Source organism: Megascapheus bottae, unplaced genomic scaffold (genome assembly GCF_031878675.1).
Source record: "Megascapheus bottae isolate mThoBot1 unplaced genomic scaffold, mThoBot2.hap1 H_1, whole genome shotgun sequence".
Lineage (NCBI taxonomy): Eukaryota > Metazoa > Chordata > Mammalia > Rodentia > Geomyidae > Megascapheus > Megascapheus bottae.
In genome coordinates, this window is record NW_028327858.1 from 4,161,210 (window position 1) to 4,177,645 (window position 16,436).

General features: G+C 37.5%; 1 protein-coding gene across 1 annotated transcript in view; it reads right to left on the reverse strand.

Annotated features, from left to right (window-relative positions):
• The window catches only part of LOC150039010 (usherin-like), a gene marked incomplete at its 5' end in the record, with an annotated part of 572,498 nt that overhangs the window by 311,090 nt on the left and 244,972 nt on the right, over positions 1 to 16,436 (reverse strand). The gene's annotated exons all lie outside the window — the stretch shown is intronic.

Sequence of the window (16,436 nt, forward strand, 5' to 3'; positions counted from 1 at the left end):
ATGGCTCAAATGGTAGAGTGTTTATCTTGAACAAAAAAGCTCAGGAACAGGGGCTGGGAGTTGGGCCTAGTGGCAGAGTGCTTGCCTAGCATGCACAAAGACCCAGGCTCTATTCCTTGATACCACAAACATAGAAAAAAGCTGAGAAAAGTCCAACAACAGTACTCAGGCCCTGAGCTCAAGCCCCACAACTGGCAAAAAAAAAAAAAGCTCAAGAACAGTACCTAGGCCCTGAGTTCAAGCCCTACCACCCACACCAAAAAGAAGAAGATGAAGAAGATGGAGGAGGAGGAGGAGGAGGAGGAGGAGGAGGAGGAGGAGGAGGAGGAGGAGTTGTTGGTGGAGGAAGAGGGGCAGGAAGGAGGAGGTGGAGGAGGAGGAGGAGCAGGAGGAGGTAGAGGAGGAGGAAGAAGATGAGGAGCCAGTAGGTAGAGAAGAATAGACTACAAAGCATGTACAAAAAAAGAATGCAGAACTTCAACAAAAATGATGTATATTTTGATATCAGTTATCAAATTACACCAATATCAGCTCTATATGGATGAAAAGGGCTTTTTTCTTTTTTTCACTCTCCTAATTCTTTTTTCTTTTTTTACAATAGAACAAAACCTAGATATATGAGGCCTTATAATATGATGCTAAATGAAAGGACCTCCACTCTCATAATTCTGTAGAAGCAGATTTAGATTTTAGAAACTTTTATAAATTTTATGAATGTTAAGTAGCCCCCTCATTTATTACTGATCTTTTTTCTCCCCTCTGCTCCGTCCACCTCTTCTTCCTACTTCTCGTCCTCCTCCTTTACTTCATCTTTGCATTTCTTACTCTTCTTTTGTGCCAATAGTAAGGCTCGAACTCAAGGCTTGCATAGTGTCTCTTGGCTTTTTCATTTTACCATTTGGGCCATTCCACTTCTAGCTTTTTTGTGGCTAAATGGAGATAAGAGTTTCATGGACTTTCCTGCTCAGGCTGGTTTGAATTATTCATGTTTTTCTCTTGAGAGGTGTTTGTTTATCTAATTGGCCCATATCTAATGGAATGTTCCAATTTAGATAAAACATCCAGCAAGTTGGTACTTAGTAGGCCATCAACAAGTATTGATTAAATAAGCATATTGTATTTTATCATTGTCTATTTTATGATTTCAATTGTTTCTTTTTGTTATGTAGACAAAATTTTTCCATAGACAAGCCTTGATGACTTAGGTAAAACTGCTGAGCTCAATGGATGTTGGTTCTTTTATCTGTAGAGTTTGGTGTCAGATGGTCTCTAGTTTTAAACTCTCGACAATATATCTGCCTTTTTTCCAGAAAAATTTGTATCTAGAGTGTTGTGTGAAGCAAAAAAACCCTACTTCTTAGGTATTGACTATAATAGTGACAGATGCTGGGAGAATTCCACTTGCTTATTAATTCATCATCCAAAAGCCCTTGCAATTGAATCTGGAAATATATGCTGAACAAGTTTTCCCTAGTAGCTCTGCATGTAAGAAGAGGTCATTAGAAGGAACAGAACCAACTCCTGGAATTTAAATTGCAATATTAGGACAGGGAAAAAATAACTTATTAGAACTGTGCTTCTCTGCCTACTGGTGAAAATACAATGTATCCTATACAAGTGCCTTTTTGGAAGTCTGTCTGTTCATAACAAGAATACTTGGATCCACAGTAAGACTCTTATTCTCAAGAACTGTCCATTCTTGAACCATTCTCATTGAATAGTAAGCTTTTCATTTGAAGAGAGAAAATTTAAAGGATGCTCTATTGACATTCTTGCGCTTGCAAATGCTAACACTATCTAATTTTTTATTTATGGTTGATAGCTTATGGAGAATTTTAAAGAAAATAATGCATTTGGTTGGTAAGAGTTAACTGTATTTGTCCTCTGTCATGACCCACTTGTTTAGTCAAACTCTAGTGTAGCAAGAAAGAGGTGCTGGACTGGCCTCTCATCCTATACTCAGGAGACTGACGCAGCAGGCTTAGAAGTTTGAAGCTAGCATGGGTTACACAGATTCAGGTCATCTTGGGCTATACAGTGAGACTTTTTTTTCAAACAAGAACAGCACCATTAAACATACAAGCAAACCGTGAACAAAAAGTAGTATGGATTTTGAAGATACTTTTTTTTTTTTTTGTCGGCTGTGGGGCTTGAACTCTGGGCCTGGGAACTGTCCCTAAGCTCTTCAGCTCAAGGCTACTTCCCTACTCCTTGAGCCACTGCACCCACTTCCTAATTTCTAGTGGTTAATTGGAGGTAAGAGTCTCACGGTCTTTAGTGCTCTGGCTGGCTTTGAATGGTGATACTCAGATCTTAGCCTTCAAGGTAGCTAGATTTACAGGCATGAACCACTGTGCCCAGCTTGAAGATATTTTTTATACGTAATTAATATTCACAATCAATCAGCTTCAAGGAAAACAAATTATCTTTCACAATGTGACCTCAATCTATTAGCTGAAAGCCTTGAGAACAAAGTTTGATATTTCCAATTTCCCTGTCTATAAACTGCATCTTCTAAGTTTTCTGGAATCCCAGATTGCTAGCCTAAGTTATAGTTTCTTTCTTTTCCTTCCTTCCTTCCTTCCTTCCTTCCTTCCTTCCTTCCTTCCTTCCTTCCTTCCTTCCCTCCCTCCCTCCCTCCCTCCCTCCCTCCCTCCCTCCCTCCCTCCTTCCTTCCTTCCTTCCTTCCTTCCTTCCTTCCTTCCTTCCCTCCCTCCCTCCCTCCCTCCCTCCCTCCCTCCCTCCCTCCTTCCTTCCTTCCTTCCTTCGTTCCTTCCTTCCTTCCTTCCTTCCTTCCTTCCTTCTTTCCTTCTCTTTCCCCTTCCTCCTTCTCCTCCTTTCTGTTTTGTGCCAGTACTGGGGCTTGAAGTCAGGGCTTTATAATATTGTTTGGCTTTTTGTTGGTTGAGCCTGGCATTCTATCTCTTGAGGCATACTTCCACTAATGTCTATTCACTGGTAAATTGGAGATAAGAGTCTCCTGGGTTTGTCTGCTCATGATTCTTAGACCTCAGCCTCCTGAATAGGTAGTATTCCAGGCATGAGCAACCAGTGCCCAGTATCCTTTTCTTCCTTAATGATACAGTTGTGAAGACCTATTACAAAAGCATAGAAAAAAAGAACCACAGATACACAGGTACTGTGCCTCCTCGGCAAAGGAGACTGAACCTGCTTTTGAGAGCAGCTAATTTAGGGATAAAGTTTCACTGATTAATACCAAATTAAAATGAGAAGAATAGTATTATCAAAATACTTATTGACAAAATCAGGAAAAGATTAGCATTAGCATCTTCTTAGACACATAAATCTTACTTTTTGATTCTCTCTTTTTATTATATTGCACAGTCAAGTCCATATAAAATAAATTATGAGAATATCAATAAGATCAAAATCTGGGTGTTTACTTATGCTATGGTGCTCATCAAACAAATTGAGAAAATAAATTAATATGTATCCATTTATTAGTTTGAGAGCAAACATCTTTCTGTCTCTAAATTATATATAACTTCACCAGGAATGAAATCACAAAGAACTTTTCTTAGATCTTTCATTGTAGTAATTTTATAGGAGTTTAATTTTTCTGAATTACATTCTATATGCACCTTAAATGCTATGACTGACATTTGATTAATGATAGCATTTATGAGATAATTTTATCCAGAGTATATCCATGATGATACAATTGGCATTAGAATAAATAGTATACAAACACAAAAGGTGAACTTCACTTTTTATATATATTTTTTCAGGGCAAGTTTTTCATTGATGTATTTGAGAAATATCTACTTACAAGTTTCTTGGAATTCAGTTTATCCTAAAAGTGTGTAGCTTTATGGAAACCATTTATTTGATTTATATTTTAAAAACAAGCCTAACTTTATAAATATGATTCAGCAGAGGGGAAATCTCTTAAAATTATCTACATAGTCTTTGCAGCACTCAAATTTCTTCCTTACCAGGATTTATTGCCCACATTCTCTTGATTGTTCTGCATAATAGAGCTACACAAGTGACAGAAAGTGACTTTCTAATCTCCTTACATAAAATAGATATTCGAAGATTTGCATGTTTGGTGGGACATTCCCAGGAGTCTCCAGGCTTCTATATAATTCACTATGTATATATAGTAAGGAAGGTAACATAATAATATTATCCTTCTGAAATGGCCTTTAAAACTTGGAGTGGATGAGCCAAGTTTCCCAACACTACAGTGAAATATTTTCTTAAATGCTTTTTTGCTTTTATTCTAGATTTGAGCAGCACAGAAAGCATATGGGATGTGGGAATGAGATTTTAGTCAAGAAAAGAGGTTATCTTTGCCTGGTGGAGTCATTCTCAACTCTCACTAGAAATTTGTCAGCCAGTAAAACATTGTTTTATTAAAATATGGGTCAATCACCCAGGTATACCGTTGCACACCTGAAGTCTCAGCAACTTGAGAGGCTGAGAAAAGAAAGTCACTTAAACCTAGGAGATGTAGGCCAGCCTGGGAAATATATCAAAATCTCTTCTCAAACGATAGATAAAATTGATTAGATTTTACTTCAATAGAACATTTCACAACCACAGTCTTGAGGTGGCATCACTTGTTTTCGTTTTGGTTGCACAGTGCTGTGCTGATTAATGAGTACCAGAGTCGATGGGGCCTTGTAAAACAGGGAAGTAGGAAGCAAATTCTTCCCCATCGTTCAACAACCACTGAGGCACTTCTCTGATACCAAGGGACCTGGGTCAGTCCCAGATAAATGACTCTGTCTCTGAACACCCCAACTGGTCTGAAATCTCAGCAAATTCTCAACAGAATGGCATAGAGTTTTCCCATTAACTTTTGCAAAAAAATGAATTCCTTTATTCTCAAATCATTACTGCGGTTTCTGTGGTAAGATGTGGGAATAGAAGCTTCCTTTCTGTGACTCTAACTAAGAAGAGTCATAGTCATAAAAGACAGATGTTAGTCCTCAAAGATAAAGAGAGGAAGAACATTAGGAGTCATAAACAGACAAGGGAACTATGGAAGAACCATGAAAAAACAATGGCCACCCAGGGCAAGGCAAGAAGCAGCCCACCACACAAGCAAGCCTCCCTAGGGACAGCAGGAAGGGATGGCAAAGCCACAGACCCAACAGAAGTCAACTGGCTCTGGTGACACTCTGGCAATCTCAACCATGGGACAAGCTTACAATTTTTAAAGTCAGTGTAGGAATTTAGAACAACAACAAAGTCCACTGTCAGACAGGGCAACACTGTGTGGGAGAGGGGGAGAGTCTATTTTATTCCCCATAACTCCAAGAACTGTATCCAGGTGTCATCTTCAGAGAGAGACCTCTATTCTGAGACTGAACTGCTCTATGGACTTGAAAATGTGGTATGGTCACAACACAGGGAGTCTGGAGACACACAGCGTTGGGTGAGACCCAGCCAAGAGAGCTAGGGAGAATTAGACTTTCTGAGAAGTCTGAGCAGCAGGGAGCCTGGATCGTGAAGAATGCCAGGACTGGTGCCTCAGTCTTCTGTGATGAGGAACCAGCCCTATTATCTGAAGATTACAGCAAAGACTAAGAGACTGAAGCCCGAGCACTTGGGAGCTGCTTCCCTGTAGAATGAGGTTGTTGTTGGACAGGATCCAAGGCTCAGAGCTCAGGCTCAGTAAACCACTCTATTTCTCCACTTTTGTATTCTCTGTCCAGCAAGTGGAAAAGAAAGCACTGAACTCCACAAGAAAATAGATTAGTTATTCCCCCAGTTAGAGAAGATCTCAGAGCTCTGATAGATGTTCTCTCTCTACTACAGCCTAGGAGGTAAACCCTAGGATAGGATATTTTCTGCCCTATGTGCACAAGGCAGGAAGAGGCTGCTTGGTGCTAAAGGGAAGTTGCCTAGTATACAGGGGGCAAAGCTTGCTGGGGCCAACAGAAAAGAAGGAAAACTTAGAGTAAAGGCAATTTGTCCTTTGACTTGACCAGCCCTCAGTCCCCATACAGTATCTGCTTGACACAGTCTTCTGTTTTCTGTTCTTTGGATGGCACTAGCGAGTGAGTCTAGAAGACATGACTGTTCATTAAGAAATCAGTCTAATAAACCCTACTGCAGTGCTGGTGGGATTGTAAGCTAGCTAAGCCACTCTGGAAAGCAGTGTGGAGGTTTCTTAAAGAACTGAAAATCGACCTTCCCTACGATCCTGCCATACCACACCTGGGCATCTATCTGAACATCATAACTCAAGATATGATAAGGCCACCTGCTCAGCTATGTTCATCTCTGCACTATTCACAATAGCCAGGGGATGGAAACAATCCAGATGCCCTACTGCAGATGAATGGATACAGAAAAAGTGGTATATATACAGTAGAATTCTAGATAGCCAACAGACAAGATAAAATAATGGCATTTGCAGGGAAGTGGATGAATCTAGAGTGAATCATGTTGAGTAAGACAAGTCAAGACCAAAGGAACAAAAGGCACATGGTATCCTTAACATGTGGCTATTAGATCCAAACAGTACAAGAGCGTGGACTCAATATTTGCATACACAGTGCTATATACATGGTACTAGAAATATAAACACAGCTATATAGACATAAAAACTTATGACTCTGTAGATATAATGTTTTATTACATAGATTAATATGTATCTATGACATACAAACCCTCAGCCGAAATTTTAATTATGTTCTAAAGTGATTGTATGTAGAGATTCCCTTCTTGAATACTTGTTTGTTAGACATGTCATTTGAAATATGATGTAAAAATACACAATTTAAACTGGTTATGAAAAAAAGAAATCAACCTAATAAAATACAGAGATGTACATATTCCAACAGATGCACAGATCACAGTATAGAAACACAAGAAGTGTGAACAAGCAAGGTAACACGACTCTTCCAAATCTCATAACTCCTCAACAACCCAATCCAAAGGACTAGAAATGGGCTCAACCCTCCAGTGAAACATACATTTGATTGATGGGTTTAAATAAAAGATCTAATTATGCTTCCCCTTCAAGAAACACACATGACTCACCTAGACAGGACAAAAAGAAAAAAGGTAGGAGAATGGGATATGAAGAAAGTATAAATGGCAAAGAACCAAGAATAGTTGATACTCGTATCTGACAAATGAAACTTCTAGCCAAAACTAATCAGAAGAGATGAAGACAGGAAATGGATATTAATGCAAGAACCACCTGTCAAGAAGATATGATTGTACATTTATATGTGCCAAGTATTGATGCACCAGTTTTACAAAGACAAAACAAAACACTACTGGACAGAAAGGGAAAGATAAGTTCAGATGGAGTAATAGAGGGTGTTGTCGTATTATCACTCTTGTTGAGAGACAGATCACACACACATGCACACACACACACACACACACACACACACACACACACACACACACACATCAATGAAGAAATGAGAGTTTAAGTAAATAGAAGGGTTGGGTTCCAGGAAACCTTGTGTAGAAAGAAATACTCTGTCTAAAAAATAACCAGATGTAAAAGGGCTGGGGGAATTGTTCAAGCAGTAAAGCATCTGTCTAGCAAGCATAAAGCTCCCAAATTCAAACCCCAGTACTACCAAAGATGATAAAAGAGAGAGAAAAATATAGGGAGTGAATATGTACAGAGTATATCATCTGCATATACATAGCAAAACAGAGTGCTTTGCATTGTATCATTAATATATACTTATAAAACACACAAAGGAAACCGACGCTGTGCCCTGATTTAATGTAGACCTTATGTGCTATTGTCTTGATCTCTATTTGGTGTTATTTTGCGGTAATATAACTTATAAACAGTGGAGGTTCAAGTTCAAAAGATATTGTATGACTCCCTAACACCATTCTACTTCCCTTTAGCTTCCAAGTGGAATAAAAGACCTCAGAGATGAATTCATAGGGGAAAGACCATGTGAGGACCAGGAGAGAAGGCAGCCAGCCATCATCAAACCCAGGGGTGGAGCCTCAGAACATACCACATCTCTATGATACCTTGGTGTTAGAATTTCCATGTTTGGAGGAAAAACAAAGTCAGAGAGCAAGAGAAGCGCAAAGTCCCCCTTTTATTTCACCACGTTTCCTTACTGATTTTGAAGCGACAACCCCTTTCCAATTAATACAGTCTGAAAACTTTCATCATCTATATTAATCTCCACAAGCTATGAAATGCAGGATATTAGGTATTTCAAATTTAAAATAAGTATGCTGGCTTGAAGTTCTAAATAAAAGAGTTAACATTTGAATGAGACATTTTATTTGACATGTTGTCTTTCGGAACACATTGTAAGTGTGATGAAGATATTGATGCTGTATTAATATTTTGACACTTACTGAATACTGTTCATAATGCAGTGGAATTTCTTCCATTTCTCTTTTATATGAAACATTTAGTTGAGATTTCTGATTTCAGTCAGAATGTTATCAACGCCCCCAAATTCTAGTCCTGGCTGTGGTTTTAACTGGTTTATGTAGGTAGGCAAATCAAGGTTACATCATTTCCCCACTTACACATGGGTTTAAAAATCTTGATAATTTGGATAAATTAAAGATTCATTAGAACTTCTATACAGGAAAATATTTTGAAAGTATAAATTAGCCAAGAAAACATCAAAAATATTCCTAGACATGATAGCAAAAATAAATTTATGTATTTCTCTATACTGGGGACTGTGCAATACAAAATATTTCTAGATTGGACTAGAAGTTTAATGAAAAATATCTCCATAGAAAATAGACATAAATAGCTGGGCCCTGGTGGCTCATGCTACTCAGAGGACTGGAATATGAAGGTCACAGTTTGAAGCCAGTCCTGCAGGAATGTCCATGAGACATATCTCCAATTAATCAGCAAAGAAAAACTGGAAACGATGTGGCTTAGTGGTGGAATAATAGCCTTGAGTGAAAAACTCGGGGATAGAACCCAAGTCCTGACTTTAAGTTCCAGTAGAGGCAAAAACAGTAAATAAAATAAAAACAAAAAAATCAAAAACATAAAGTAATTTAAAAGATAAAAAATGAAGTACAACTTAAGTTCCATGTCTATATGCATGTCTATATGCATGTCTATATGTTCCTCAAAGGAACAGTCTCAGTCGGGCACGGTGGCTCATGCCTGTTATTCTAACTACACGGGAGGCTGAAGATCAAGGTTCAAAGCCGACCTGGGCACAAAAGGACCTGAGACTCTTAGCTCCAATTAACGTCTAGAAAACAGGAAGTGCGGCTATGGCTCAAGAGTAGGTCAGTAGCCTTGAGCTGAAGAGCTCAGGGACAGTGCCCAGGCCCAGGGGTAGGGCGATAGCCTTGAGTTGAAGAGCTCAGGGACAGCAGCCTCAAGAATGTTAAGTGAAAGTCTTTGCCCTAAAAAATGCCAAAAATACTGGAATATGAGCTAAACGTTTTTACTATAGTGTGTAATGATGTGTCAATTTGAGTAATGAATGAAAACATATGGGAATTTTAAGGAATTAAAAATGAATCTACATAAAATATAACAAAGTTGAAGTTGTTGTGTTATAACAGAATAGTTTTAGAAGTAATTCAAATATTTCAATGATTTGCTTAAATCTGAGGACATATCATTGAAAGTGAAATGCAACATTGTATAGAAAATAACCAAGTACACATTAATATATATGTCTTATTAGAAAGAGTAAAAGTTTGTGAAACAATGTCTTTCGTTCCAGTCATTCCTGTATCACTGTGCATTAACAGAAACAAATAAAAAGATATTACATGTAAAGCTGACATAGATAATCAGTGACTGTCTCTAGTAAAGGAAGTGGTGGGTTATGTTTATTTTTCATTACAATGATCACACAGTTTTTTAATATTCATAATTCACTATTTTAAATTTTGGTTGGCCCTCACTATCCAGTGTCACTTTGTATAGTGGCAGATATTCATAGTTAACCACAATCTGAAAATATTAGATGGAAATTTTCAAAAATAATACACCAATATCAAATAACTTTGTTGTAGAATATTTCTATCATTGCTATGTTTGGGTGTAGCTATGAATATTAATATCTATGTATAGTGTATAAATTAAATTTTATCTTAATATATATATTTAAATTATACCTCAAAATACTGAGAAAATGAGGGAAGACATTCTTGAATTAAATAACTACAACTTCTCCATGTATTAACATTGCAATTAAAAATATATCTCTCTACTCTTTCATTTTTAATTATCTAGTTATTTTCACTAGCTTACCTATTATCAAATTCTTATAGATATCTCTGGAAGTAGTCAAGATGTATACGACTAAAAATACAAAATATACAAAGGTTAGCAGAGATGAGAATATATCTTTCTGCACAAGTTCTTTAAAGTTTCATTTGAAAATATTCCCTTCTGATTAAAGATCTGCTCTTTCTCTGGAAATCCACCTAACACTATATAATATTAGATATTAGCCTTAACTTATTTCAATTAGTCTTTTTAATGTTCATTAGCTTTTAAATTCCATATTTCATTCATATTTTATATGTACATAAGGATAGAAAAATGAATATTTTTTCCAGTCATGGGGACTGAACTCAGGGTCTGAGCACTGACCTTGGACTTTCTCAAGGCTAGAACTCTACCACTTGAGCCACAGCATCACTTACAACTTTTTGCTATGTATGTGGTACTGAGTAATCAAACCCGGGTTTTTGTGCATGCTAGGCAAGCACTTTTATCACTAGGCCAAATTTCTAGCCCAGAAAAATGAATAATTTTTAAATAACCTCAAACACACAAATTGCAAAGGTCTGAAAAATGGTTAGAATGCTATTTATTACTATTTTTGTTACTTTTATTAGTGTTAGACCACCATAGATTGAACTAGTAAAACAAAAGCTAAACAATTAACAACTCAGGATTTACTGAGTCTAGCACTGTCTCCAGAAAAGAATGTAGGTGATTTTATAAATATGTATGTTGATACATGGAAATAAATAGAAATAGAGCACTTAAGCTATGCAGATGTTAGCTACAAGGCTGATAGCTTGGATTGTACTTCATTGTTACAGTATAGAAGGGGCTGGGCACTGGTGGTTCATGCCTGTAACCCTGGCTCTTCAGGAAGCTGAGGTTGATGTTCATGGTTCAAAGCCAGCCTAGGAAGGAAAGTCCATGAGACTCGTATCTCCAATTAACTACCAGAAAAATGGAAGTAGTACGATGGCTCAAAGTATTAGAGCACTATCCTTGAGCAAATGAGCTCAGGGACAGTGCCCAGGCCACAAGTTCAAGCCCTGTGAGTGATAAAATAAAATTAAAATGAAAGAAAATAAGGCACAGAAGGGATCTAAGTGGATAGCATTTACTGATAAGATTTGCGAATGTCAAAAAGTGAGAGAAAATTAATAAAACAAATTCAAGAATAGGTAAGCATTCAAGAAAATTCTCAAAGGGAACATGGTAGGATTGGATAATGTCTAAGGCAACTACTCATCAACAATATTGAAAAAAATATACGGACAAGTAAAGCCAAACTTTATTGGCAGTGCAATACTTCTAATTCTTGCTAACTGAATATGTGAGCCAAGTTTAAAACTGTAAGAGTCAACATTTGGTAGCCTAAGATAGGTTACTTTTATATCCTCAAGGGCTGTGTCTTTATTTCTTCTTTTCTTTGAATAACCTGACAGTGCCTCTTTGGTACTAAAGTTTTGTATAGGATCCAAAACGGATCAGTCAGAGAATTTCCCTAGTATTTTACTTTGGAGTCACTGGGGCAGTATAAATTTACAACTTTGATGATCATATTATCCTGACAATGAAGAAAGATCATATGTTTCAAAAAAAGACAGATGGAAACCGGGGGCGGTGGCTTATGCCTGTAATCCTAGCTACTCGGTAGGCTGAGAGCTGAGGATCAAGGTTCAATGCCAGCCTGGGCACAAAAGGACCTGAGACTCTTATCTCCAATTAACCTCTAGAAAATGGGAAACAGTATTTGGCTCAAGAGTAGGGAGGTAGCCTTGAGCTGAAGAGCTCAGGGACAGCCTCCAGGCACAAGCCCCATAACCCACAAAAAAAAGGAAGAAAGAAAGAAAGAAAGAAAGAAAGAAAGAAAGAAAGAAAGAAAGAAAGAAAGAAAGAAAGAAAGAAAGAAAGAAAGAAAGAAAGAAAGGCTGGAAGTTTGGCTTAGTGGTTAAAGTGCTTGCCTAGCATGCATGAAGACCCGAGTTCGATTCCTCGGTACCACATACATAGAAAAAAGCCGGAAGTGGTGCTGAGGCTCAAGTGGTAGAGCTCTAGCCTTGAGAAAGTCCAAGGACAGTGCTCAAGCCCTGAGCTCAAGCCCAGGACTGGCAAAAAAAAAGAAAGAAAGAAAGAAAGAAAGACAGCATCTCAGGCATAAAAAATGAAATAAATAATAAATTCAGGACTAAAGATTAATTTATTTTGTTAAAATGATGATTGGATACCACATTCAGACATTTTTCATGGATAAAATCAAATAAGTAAGCAGGATAATGGTGGCTCAGGACTGCAGTACTAAACACTAAGGAGGCTGAGATCCGAGGTTCACGGTCGGTTCAAAGGTAGCTTGCAAAGGAAAGATCCATGAAATTCAATTCTCTAATTAAGTACCTAAATAAATGCATAAATAAATATTAAAGAAATAAAAAGCTGGAAATGGCACTGTGATGCAAGTGATAGAGCATTAGGTTTGAAATGAAAGAGGAAGTGCAGGTACAGCTCCTCAGCCCGGAGTTCAAGTCCAAGATCAGAACACACACACACACACACACACACACACACAAGATCAAACACATTATAAAAGGCATTTGTAGTTCATGAGAAGTATGAAGTAGTTGAATGAATTAAAAAATATTTTCTTGCTTGGCGCTGGTAGTTCATATTTGTAATCCTGACTACTCAGAGGCTGAGCTCTGAAGAGCACAATTTGAAGGGCGATCAAGAGGACAAGTCCATAGACTCTGATTTCCAATTAGTCACACACACACACACACACACACACACACACACACACATGCCTTGAACAAAGAAAGCTCCAGAGAATGTGCTCAGGCCCTGAGCTCAAGCCCCAGGGCTGGCATCCACCAAAACAAATATCAAATAGCTTTCTTTCCAGTTTCATCATTGATTTGACTAATAGAAAAATTAGCCTAAGCTTTCTGGGCATACATTTTTTTTGCCTGAAAATTTAGTGCTAGTATTTTAAAGAGAATTTATAAAAAATATATCAAGAGAGTTTTATTCTTCGGGCAAATAAAGATTCATTTTATATCTTTAAAAGCATGAAAAATATTGAAGACAGACAAGAGGGAAAGGTATTTTAAATTTAATGTCTGTTGCTTTTTTTTTTTAATATCCCACACAACCAAATTCCCCTAAGAGCTCTGCTATCTGTGTACTGGGCATTTCTCTATATCATTTCCAGCTTTAGTGGTTTTAATCCTTCTGTGCCTGTATTGTTAAAGGGCATACTAGTAATCGGGGATTCAGGGTTTGTTAATAATAGTATTCTCCGATGGCTTGCTGAATTTCCCAAATCGGATAGAAAGACAAAGACTCAAAAGCTTATCCAGATGTGATTTTTATAATGATGTCACTAGGCTTCACTCTGTAATTGAGGCCCCTAAAAATATACAGTTTTAGGATTAGTATCTACAACAAGGTTAATGGAATTCTGCACCAAGGGTAAATACTTTAGCAGATTGTGTCATCTGGAAATATTTAAACACTATTTAAAAGGATTTAAAATAAGCAGATTTTATTTTACACTGACTAATGCACAGACATATAATACAATAGAGCTGTTAACAAATAAGCATAATGCTCTTCTCTCTTCTCCTCATCCTTCTGCCATCTGTATTGTGATGTGCAATTAGCTGCTTGCATCTGAAGTTCTAACCCGTTTGTCCTTTTACCTGCTGAATGGCGATGACAGTTCTACAGGTACACCCTTGACTATCTGTAAATAATGTTAGGTCTCCATTATTTGTTTCTTACAACATTGACGAGCTGAGGCCAATTCATTATTCCAAATCCTTCAGTGGTTCCTGGTTATCTCAGAGGTTGTCTAAAACTATCACAGCACCAAGGATTATTCAAAAGGGAGGTTATTCAATCTCCTCATTGCTTCTCCCTCTCAAATGCTAGAACATATAATTGTATCCTTGAAAGACTATATCCATGAAGGCTAGAAGTGACCACTCTCCATGTGCTCAGACTGTTAAATGAATAAGAAATAAATGTCTATTGTTTCTCTATAATAAGAATCTAGTACAGTGGTTCTAGTACAGGCACAGTGGCTCATACCTGTAATCCTAGCTACTCAGGAGGCTGAGATCTGAGGATCAAGGTTCAAAGCCAGCTTGGGCACAAAAGGATATGAGATTCTTATCTCCAATTAACCTCTAGAAAATGGAAAGTGGAGCTTGGGTAGGGTGGTAGCCTTGAGCTTAGGGATAATGCCCAGGCCGCGTTCAAGTCCCATGACCCACAAAAAAAAAGAATCTAGTACATGTGTGTAAGGGTTGAGGATGTGTAATATTTAACTAGCATGGTCAAGAAGCAAGAAAGTCAGAAGAGAGGACGAAGGGTAGGAGAGAGAGAGAGGGAGAGAGAGAGAGAGAGAGAGAGAGAGAGAGAGAGAGAGAGAGAGAGAGAGAGAGAGAGAGAGAGAGAGAGAATATGAATTAGCTACTTTCCCTAAAGACCAAGCTTTTAAATCTCCTAAGTAACATCAAAGCGAGACAGAATGTAACTGTGACCCCTCTATACATACCCATCACACTGTCAATGAAATAATTTTTTTTAAAAAGGAGTATTATAAATGAACATAGGGAAGTCATAGTCTGGAATGATGCAGGGTAGAGATGAAGCATAGTTTATTAACTTCATTGATTTCTAAATTACAGTAAAATAATAGAACATGCAGAATTTGGTTTCTCTTCAAACCACTTTCTACTGAAATAAAACTTCCATAAGGAAAGAGCTTTCAAATGTTTTGGTCTTTTTTTTAGAGCCTCAGTGCTTAGAATAGTATTTAGTCTATCTTGTTAGCCTATAATATTGGGTAAATGTGTATCATTACAGTGTATTCTAATCTGCTCTGACGTATTCTCATGGAAAGGGAAAATGTGGACATATACACGGAAAGAACACATGTGAAAGAGAAGGAAGAGCTGTAGGTGACTAGTCTACACGCTAATAAACTCCAAAATTTGCAAAGGAATTGCCAGAAAGTAGGGGAGACATGCAATAGGCTCTCTCTACATAGCCACCAGAGCAGCCAAGGCTGCTAACACCTTCCGCTGGAACATCTCAGTCAGTCCCCTGATCCACAAGATCATAGGTTCCCACTGGTAGAACAGCAGAGCAGGAGCTCTAGAGAAATAACACAGAAAGATTTTCAAAATTCTTTTTTTTTCCACCACATATTGGGTGATTAAATGAAAATTTCTAGGAAACCACAGGAACAGCCTACCTCATTAAAGTTATTTACCCTGTTTAGCATATTAATTATACCTGAATTATGCATTGGTATTTGTTATTTACTCTAAAATATTAATTTACTGATTCTCAGTGTTTTTTTCTTTTTCATTCATTTCAACTTAATTCACTAAACGTTCATGAGATAGTAGTTTGGTCCAATATCCTAACTGCCAAACCATTATAAAAATCAGTAATGATCTCATAACTATACTAAATCCCTTTACATTCTTATCTTGAATAAAAAGTAACCCTACTTAGAGTAAATTGATAGTGTGAAAGAATAAATTCAAATAACATAGGCAGAGAACTGTTATAGAGGAGCTTATAAATCAAAAAAGATGTAGAAACTAAGGAATATCATACACATTTACTATTGATGGCAGTAGATCCTGTTAGTGACATGAAGAACACTATGTTTGATACTATTTAAGGTGACTCAATATCATGGTGAGACTACAAGTATTAATCAGGGGGGAGAATTCAAGTAAGAATTTATTATATATGCCACAGAATTGTGAAACATCAGGGAAAGAGTGTGTCAAATGAGAGTGAAGATATTGAAGTGGTGGCACAGCTCAAGATGCATTGTACATGCACATTGCTTTGTTCAACCGCAAAACATTCAGTACATAACCTAAAATTAAGATGTGAAAGGGAAGCGGTGGGCTGAGGAGAGTAGTGGAAAATGTGAAATGGGGTGACAATGATCAAGATGCACTGTGTTTATAAACTGCCTCAGCGATTGCAACTCCTTTGTAAAACTGCTTCATGGTAATAAAAATATTTCTTAAGAAAAGCTGGTGTCAGTGCCTCATGCTTGTATTCCTAACTATTCTGGAAGCTGAGACATGAGAGTCATGCTTTGAAGCCAAACCCAGGCAGGAAAATCTGTGAGACAATTATCTTCAATTAACTACCAACATGTAGGAAGTAGAGGTATGGCTCAAGTCGCTGAGCTTTGAGTGAAAAA